This window comes from Marmota marmota, unplaced genomic scaffold (assembly GCF_001458135.2).
Source record: "Marmota marmota marmota unplaced genomic scaffold, marMar, whole genome shotgun sequence".
Lineage (NCBI taxonomy): Eukaryota > Metazoa > Chordata > Mammalia > Rodentia > Sciuridae > Marmota > Marmota marmota.
The window spans coordinates 4,390,876-4,399,954 of NW_026000119.1; positions in this window are offsets into that span (position 1 = coordinate 4,390,876).

Here is a 9,079-nt window from a genome sequence, read left to right on the forward strand (position 1 = left end):
CTCATTCTCTCTCTCCCTTAATTTAAATTAAATTTATTTTTAAGCCAATACATAAAATTGTATCTATTTATGGGGAATGATGTGATATTTCCACCAGTGTATACATTATGCAATGTTTAAATCAGGTTAAACCTATCTCCTATAACATTTGCCATTTCTTTATAGTGAAACATTCACAAGCTTTTGTTCTAGCTTTTTGAATACAGATTACATTATTGTTACCTGTAGTGGCCCTACTGTACAATAGCACACAAGAAATTCTTATTCCTCTATAACCATAACTTAGTACCCCTTGACCAACCTTCCCTGTCCCCCACTTTCCCCAGCTCTTCTAGTAACTACCATTCTGCTGTCAACTTCTATGAGATCAAATTTTTTCAGATTCCACACATGAGTGAGATTATGCAGTACTGTCATTCTGTTTCTGACTTATTTCACCTATCAGTAATTTCATGCTGTTGCAAATGACAGGATTTTATTCTTTCTTTATGGCTGAGTACTCTATATGCATCACGTGTTCTTATCTATTCACAAGTTAATGGACACTTAGATGATTTTCTTTTCTTGGCTGTTGTGAATAGTGCTGCAACACACGTTGGAGGGCAGATGTCTCCTTGATTCATTCCCTCCAGATTTATACTCAGTAGTAGGATTTCTGGATCATATGTTTATTTTTTTTTAAAGACGCTCCATACTGTTTTCTATAATGGCTGTACCATTGCTTATTCTGTTGATGCAGTATACCATGCTTGCCTTTCTGGAATGCATCCCACTTGGTCATAGTGAATTATCTTTTAAATATGCTGTGGGATTCAGTTTGCTAGTATTTTATAGAGAAATTTGCCTCTATGTTCATCAAGGATATTGATCTTTAGCTTTTTTGTTGTTGTTGTTCTACCTGGTTTTATTGTCAGGATAAAGCTGGTCTTATAGAAAGAGTTTGGAAGAAGTCATACCTCTTCAATGTGGAATAATTAAAGAAGAATTGATCTTGAATGTTTAGGAGAACTCAGCAATGAAGCCATTGAATCCTGGGGTTTTCTTAGATGGGAAACTTCTTACTGATTCAATCTTATTACTTGTTATCTATCAATTCAGGTTTTCTATTTCTTCATGACTTCATCTTATAAGTTGAATGTGTGCCTAGAAGAAGAAATAAACAAATTCCTGGACACATACATCTTACCAAGTTGGAATTATGAATAAATAGAAAATCTGAAAAGATAAATAATGAGTAATGAGATATAAATAATAAGACTTAAAATAAGGTATGAGTATACCTTTTCCCCCACATCCTTGTCAACACTTATATTCTTATGATCACCATTTAACTGGAGTAAGATGGAATCTCAAGGCAGTGTTGATTTGCATTTCTCTGATTGCTAGGTATGTTGAATGTTTTTTTTTATATACTTGTTTACCATTTTCTTTCTTCTTTTGAGAAATGTCTTTTTTAGTTCTTTTGCCCATTTATTGTTTGGGTTGTTGTTATTATTGTTGTTGTTGTTATTATTATTTGGTGTTAAGTTTTTTGAGTTCTTTATATATTTGGGAGATTAATGCTGTATCTGAGGAGTGGGTAGCAAAGATTTTCTCCCATTCAATAGGATCTCTCTTCACACTCTTAATTTTTTCATTTGTTGTGCAGAAGCTTTTTAATTTCTTGCCATCCCACTTGTTGATTCTTGGTTTTATTTCTTGAATTTTAGGGAGTCATAATAAGAAAGTAAGTGTCTATGCTGGTATGTTGGAGTGTTAACTCTATTATCTTCTAGCAGTTGTAAAATCCCTAGGTCTTTGGTCAACTTTAGGTTGACTTTTGTGCAGGGTGAAAAATAGGGATTTTGTTTCATTCTTGTACATCTGGATACCCAGTTTTCCCAGTGCCATTTGTTAAAAAAAGCTATCTTTTCACCAACTTATGTTTTTATCAACTTTGCTGAGTATCTGTTATGGTTTAGATGTAGTGTTCCCCAAGAGCTCACAAAGCTCACAACGCAAGAAGGTTTGGAGGAGAAATGGTGGAATTATACCCTTAACCAGATCAGTGAATTGATCCCTGATGAGATTAACTGAGTGGATGGAGGAAGTAGTTCATTGGGGGGTGTGGTTATGGATATATATTTTGTATCTGGAGAGTGGAGTCTCTCTTTCTCTACATCCTGATTGTCATGTGAGCCACTTTCCTCTGCCACACTCTTCTGCCATGATTTTCAGCCTCACCTTGAGCTCTAAGGAATAGTTTCAGTTTTTCCCCATTCAGTTAAATGTTGGCTTTGGGTTTATCATATATAACCTTTATGATGGGGTGGTAAGGTTCCTTCTATCATTAGTTTCTTCAGAGTTTTTAATGTGAATGGATGCTAAACTTTGTCAAGGGTTTTTGTGGCATGGACTACCTCTGAAACCATGAGCCCCCAAATAAACTGTTCCTCCCCTAAAATTGTTCTGGTCAGATCTTTTAGCTGCAGAGTGAAATAGTATGACTAAAACAGTATGAGATGACTATATCTATGTGGGATTTTCTTTGCATTCTATTTTATTCCATTTTTCTTCATGCTTGTTTCTATACCAATACTATGCTATTTTTATTACTATAGCTATTGTAATTCCTCCAGCATTGCTCTTCTTACTCAGGATTGCTTTGGCTATTCTGTGTCTTTTATTCTTCCAAATGAATCTTAGGACTGTTTTTTGTTTGTTCATTTTTAGCTTTGTGAAGAATGTCATTGGCATTTTGATGGGGATTGCACTGAATCTATGTTTTGCTTTTGTAGTTGGGCCATTTTGACAATATTAATTGTGCCTATCCAAGAACATGGGAGGTCTTTCCATCTTCCCAAGTTGTCTTCATTTCCTTTCTTTAGTGTTCTATAGTTTTCATTTTAGAGGGTTTTTTTTTAGCATCTTAGTTAGATTTATTCCCAAGTATTTTATTTTTGTGTTTTAAGGTTATTGTGATCTCTTTCTCAGTGGGATAATTATTGGAATACAGAGAAGTTATTGATTTTTGTATTTTGGTCTTGTATCTTGCTACTTTGCTGAATTTGTTTATCAGCCCTAGATATAGAATCATGTCATTAGCAAACAGATAATTGGGTTTTCTTTTCCTGTTTGTATCCCTTTAATTTCCTTCTCTTGCCCAATTGCTCAGGCTAAAATTTCAAGAACTATCTGAGATAAGAATAGTAAGAGTGTATATCCTTGCCTTATTACTGATTTTAGAAAAAATGGTTTCAGTTTTTCTCCATTCAATTAAATGTTGGCTTTAGGTTTATCATTTATTTTTATGATGGGGATGTAAGTTCCTTCTACCAATAGTTTTTCTTCAGAGATTTTAACATGAATGGATGCTGAATTTTGTCAAATGCTTTTTTGGCATCTCTTGAGACGATCTTATAATTCTTAATTCTATTCATGTGGTGAAATACATTTATTGATTTGCATATACTGAGCCAAAATTGCATTCCTGGGATGAAACACACTTGATTGTGGGATATTATTATCTTAATGTATTTTTTAAAAATATTTTTATTAGTTGTTGATGGATTTTTAAAATTTATATGTGGTACTGAGGATCAAACTCAGTGCCTCATACATGCTAGGTAAGTGCTCTACCACTGAGCTACAACTGCAGCTCTTCTTAATGTATTTTTGAATGCAGTTTGCTAATATTTAATTAAGGATTTTGTGTCTATTTTTATTGGTGGTATTGGTCTGTATTTTTCTTTCCTAGATGTGCTGTTGTTAATTTTGGTATCAGAGTGATACTGGCTTCATAGAATGACTCTTGGCGTGTTCCTTCCCTTTATACTTCATGGAATGATTTGAAGAAGATTAACATTAATTCTTTTTTTTTTTTTAGTTTTTATTGTTGGTTGTTCAAAACATTACATAGTTCTTGATATATCATATTTCACACTTTGGTTCAAGTGGGTTATGAACTCCCATTTTTACCCCGTATACAGATTGCAGAATCACATCAGTTACACATCCATTGATTTACATATTGCCATACTAGTGTCTGTTGTATTCTGCTGCCTTTCCTATCCTCTACTATCCCCCCTCCCCTCCCCTCCCCTCCCCTCTTCTCTCTCTACCCCCTCTACTGTCATTCATTTCTCCCCCTTGTATTATTTTTCCCTTTCCCCTCACTTCCTCTTGTATGTAATTTTGTATAACCCTGAGGGTCTCCTTCCATTTCCATGCAATTTCCCTTCTCTCTCCCTTTCCCTCCCACCTCTCATCCCTGTTTAATGTTAATCTTCTTCTCATGCTCTTCGTCCCTACTCTGTTCTTAGTTACTCTCCTTATATCAAAGAAGACATTTGGCATTTGTTTTTTAGGGATTGGCTAGCTTCACTTAGCATAATCTGCTCTAATGCCATCCATTTCCCTGTAAATTCTATGATTTTGTCATTTTTTAATGCAGAGTAATACTCCATTGTGTATAAATGCCACATTTTTTTTATCCATTCGTCTATTGAAGGGCATCTAGGTTGGTTCCACAGTCTTGCTATTGTGAATTGTGCTGCTATGAACATCGATGTAGCAGTGTCCCTGTAGCATGCTCTTTTTAGGTCTTTAGGGAATAGACCGAGAAGGGGAATAGCTGGGTCAAATGGTGGCTCCATTCCCAGCTTTCCAAGAAATCTCCATACTGCTTTCCAAATTGGCTGCACCAATTTGCAGTCCCACCAGCAATGTACAAGTGTACCCTTTTCCCCACATCCTCGCCAGCACTTGTTGTTGTTTGACTTCATAATGGCTGCCAATCTTACTGGAGTGAGATGGTATCTTAGGGTGGTTTTGATTTGCATTTCTCTGACTGCTAGAGATGGTGAGCATTTTTTCATGTACTTGTTGATTGATTGTATGTCCTCCTCTGAGAAGTGTCTGTTCAGGTCCTTGGCCCATTTGTTGATTGGGTTGTTTGTTCTCTTATTGTCTAATTTTTTGAGTTCTTTGTATACTCTGGATATTAGGGCTCTATCTGAAGTGTGAGGAGTAAAGATTTGTTCCCAGGGTGTAGGCTCCCTATTTACCTCTCTTATTGTTTCTTTTGCTGAGAAAAAACTTTTTAGTTTGAGTAAGTCCCATTTGTTGATTCTAGTTATTAACTTTTGTGCTATGGGTGTCCTATTGAGGAATTTGGAGCCCGACCCCACAGTATGTAGATCGTAGCCAACTTTTTCTTCTATCAGACGGCGTGTCTCTGATTTGATATCAAGCTCCTTGATCCATTTTGAATTAACTTTTGTGCATGGCGAGAGAAAGGGATTCAGTTTCATTTTGTTGCATATGGATTTCCAGTTTTCCCAGCACCATTTGTTGAAGATGCTATCCTTCCTCCATTGCATGCTTTTAGCCCCTTTATCAAATATAAGATAGTTGTAGTTTTGTGGATTGGTTTCTGTGTCCTCTATTCTGTACCATTGGTCCACCCGCCTGTTTTGGTACCAGTACCATGCTGTTTTTGTTACTATTGCTCTGTAGTATAGTTTGAAGTCTGGTATCGCTATACCGCCTGATTCACACTTCCTGCTTAGCATTGTTTTTGCTATTCTGGGTCTTTTATTTTTCCATATGAATTTCATGATTGCTTTCTCTATTTCTACAAGAAATGCCGTTGGGATTTTGATTGGCATTGCATTAAACCTATAGAGAACTTTTGGTAATATCGCCATTTTGATGATGTTAGTTCTGCCTATCCATGAACAGGGTATATTTTTCCATCTTCTAAGATCTTCTTCTATTTCTCTCTTTAGGGTTCTGTAGTTTTCATTGTATAAGTCTTTCACCTCTTTTGTTAGGTTGATTCCCAACATTAATTCTTTAAGAGTTTGTCAGAACTCAACTGAGCATCCATCTGATCCTGGACTTTCTTTGTTGGAAGGCTTTTAATTGCTTCATTCTCATTGGTTGCTATTGGTCTTTTTAGGTTTTCTATGTCCTCATGGTTTAATTTGGGCAGGTCATATGTATCTATAAATTTGCCGAATCTTGCAGGTTTTCCTCTTCATTGGAGTATACATTTTCCAAATAATTTTGAATGATCCTCTGAATTTCAAGAGTGTCCATGATGATATTTTTTTCATCTCAAATTTTGTTGATTTGGGTCATCTTTATTTTTCTTTTGGTTTGTTTGGCTAAAGGCTTATCAATTTTGTTATCTTTTCAAAGAACCAACTCTATGTTGCATTGATTCTTTTTCTCAATTATATTAATTTCTGATCTGAGCTTAATTATTTCTTGTCTTCTAATAATTTGGGAATTGTTTTTTCTTCCTTTTCTAGGACCTTGAGAAGTAACTTTAGATTTTTTATTTAGTATTTTTCTATTTTTTTCAAATGTATAAACTCAGTGCTATAAATTGTTCTCTTTGAACTGCTTTAATAGTGTCCCAGAGATTTTAATATATTATATTTCTGTTCTCATTTGTTTTTAAGAACTGTTTTATTTCTTCCCTGATATCTTCTATAACCCATTCCTCATTCAAAAATGTTTTATTTAATCTCCAGGTATTAAAGTGTTTTCTGATTTTAATCCTGTTATCAATTTTTAGTTGTATTCCATTGCAATATGACGAGATGCAAGGAATTATCTATTTTTATGAGCTGGGGATATAGCTCAGTTGGTAGAGTGCTTGCCTTGCATGCCCGAGGCCCTGGGTTCAATACCTAGCACCACAAAAAAGGCTCTATTTTAGAGAAGGTTCTATGTGCAATTGAGAAGAAAGTGAATTCAGTTGTTGATGGATTAAATATCCCACAGACGTCTATTAGGTCCTTTTGACTAACAATATTTGTTAGTTCTTCACTTACTTTATGATGTTTATTATGTCTGGATGACCTAGCTATTGGTAAGAAAGGTGTGTTGAAATCACCCAGTTTTATTGTATTGGGGTTTATCTGATTCTTTATATTGACTAGGGTTTGTTTTATGTATATAGGTGCATTGAAATTAGAGACATAAATATTTATAATCATATCTTGTTGTTGGATGATTTCCTTAATGAGTATGAAGTGACCTTCTTTGTCTCTCCTGATTATTTTTGGCTTGAAGTCTACTTTATCATATAGGAGAGTAACTACTACTGCTTGCTTTCAGTCTCCATTTGCATGGTATATCATTTTTCATCCTTTCCCCTTCAGCCTCCTGATGTCCTTGCCTACAAGGTAAAGTCTCTCATAAACAACATAGATGGGTCTTGCCTTTTGATCCATTCTGACAACTTATGTCTTTTGATTGTAGAGTTTAGGGCATTTACAATGTTATTATAGAGAGATGATCTTTATTTCCTGACATTTTGATTTACTTCTGATGCCTAATTCAGACTTGATTATTTTTTAACTGATTATTCTAGTGATATTCATCTATATACTGGCTCTAATATTTATTTTTTTTATTTCTTCTGCATGAAATTTTTATTGAATATGTTTTGTAGTTTTTGTTATATAGTTATGAATTCTTTTAGTTACTGCTTATCATGTAAAATTTAATGGTTGGAACCCATATCTTTCAGGAATTGGCATATATTATTCCAAACTCTCCTGGTTTTGAGGTCTGATCTGAGAAATTCATAGCAATTCTAATTGGCTTACCTTTAAATGTGACCTGCTCTTTTACTCTTGTGTGGCTTTTAGATTCTATCCTTGTGCAGTAGTTAAGCATTTTAATTATAATGTATCTTGAAGAGAATCTTTTTTGATCTTATTTATTTGGGGTTCTACATGCTTTTTATTTTTGAATTTTTGTCTCATTCCTAATGTTTGGAAATTTTTCTGATATTAATTCATTGAAAAAAGGTTGTGTACTTTTAAAATTTGTATTTCAATGCCTTCATCTATGCCAATGATTCTTATATTTGGTCTCTTCATGTTATCCCAGATTTCTTGAATACTACGATCATTCTCTTAACATCTTTATTATCAACTCTTTTTTCAAGATTATATATTTTGTGTCAGAGGCATGATAATATGACTTCAAAGTGGTCATACTGATGATACTTTCAACTGAATTTTAATTCAATTTATTGAGCTTTCATTTCTAGAATTTCTGTTTGGTTCTTTTTCCAGAATCTCTTTTTATTAAAATGTTCTTTCAACTCCTATATAGTCTCTCTTAGTTCATTACTTAAATCTTCATTTAGTTCATTGAACATTTTAATTATCAACTTTATAAATTATTTTTCTGGCATTTCTTCCACTGTTGTGTCAATGGGGTCAGTTGTGCTGTGAGCTATTTGGGGTGGCTTGTTCCTTTGATTTTTCATTTTGTTAGTATTTCTACACACTTTCTGGAATAACTATCTTTTCTAATTTCATATGAAGGACTTTTTTTAGTGAGTTGCTGTTTTACAATGTGTCCTGGGTTGGGTAAATATCTTGGTGTCAATATTTTCACTCAGTTTCAACTTGCTACTTCATCCAGTCTCTAACAGCACATTGAGAAAAGACACTAATCCCCAGAAATTGTAGCCACTTCAGAAAACTTCCTTAAATTAACAATCTTAAAAAAATAAAACCTTACTACCAATGTTCTTCAGCAATCTACTAATGTATTGTTCTAGGTCAGGTTTTTAAAATAGGTGTTATTTTTCTGGGGTTTCAGTTATTGTGCAGTTTATTCTAAGCTCTGTCACAAGGTGGTCAAACTTGTTAGAGAAGTCTATATAGAGTTTCACTGCAGAATTTCACTCCCCTTTTGGCTGGATAGGTCTGACACCCTGCTCTTTCTGAGTGTCAGACCATGTGCTAGAGGGAAAAGAGTGGAATGCATCAATTTATCCTCCAGCTTTTTCTGGAGGAGGTGGAGGTGATGACTCAGGGTTCACTATATATGGTCTGATTTAATTGGTCTCAATTCCCCATTTACCAGTGTTGGCCAGGCTCCTAATTTCTGAGCTCAGATAATTTGTTTCAAGTGAGAGTTCTTTGCTTTTTAGACTCAGTTTTTTCTGGCACTGAATTGATGTTTTGATTCACTCTTAAGGAGTTGCTATGAGAGTGTGCCTTCTTCTGAACTACCTCACTTCATTCCCTGATGGAATAGACTACATGGAATTAAAGGATGTTAA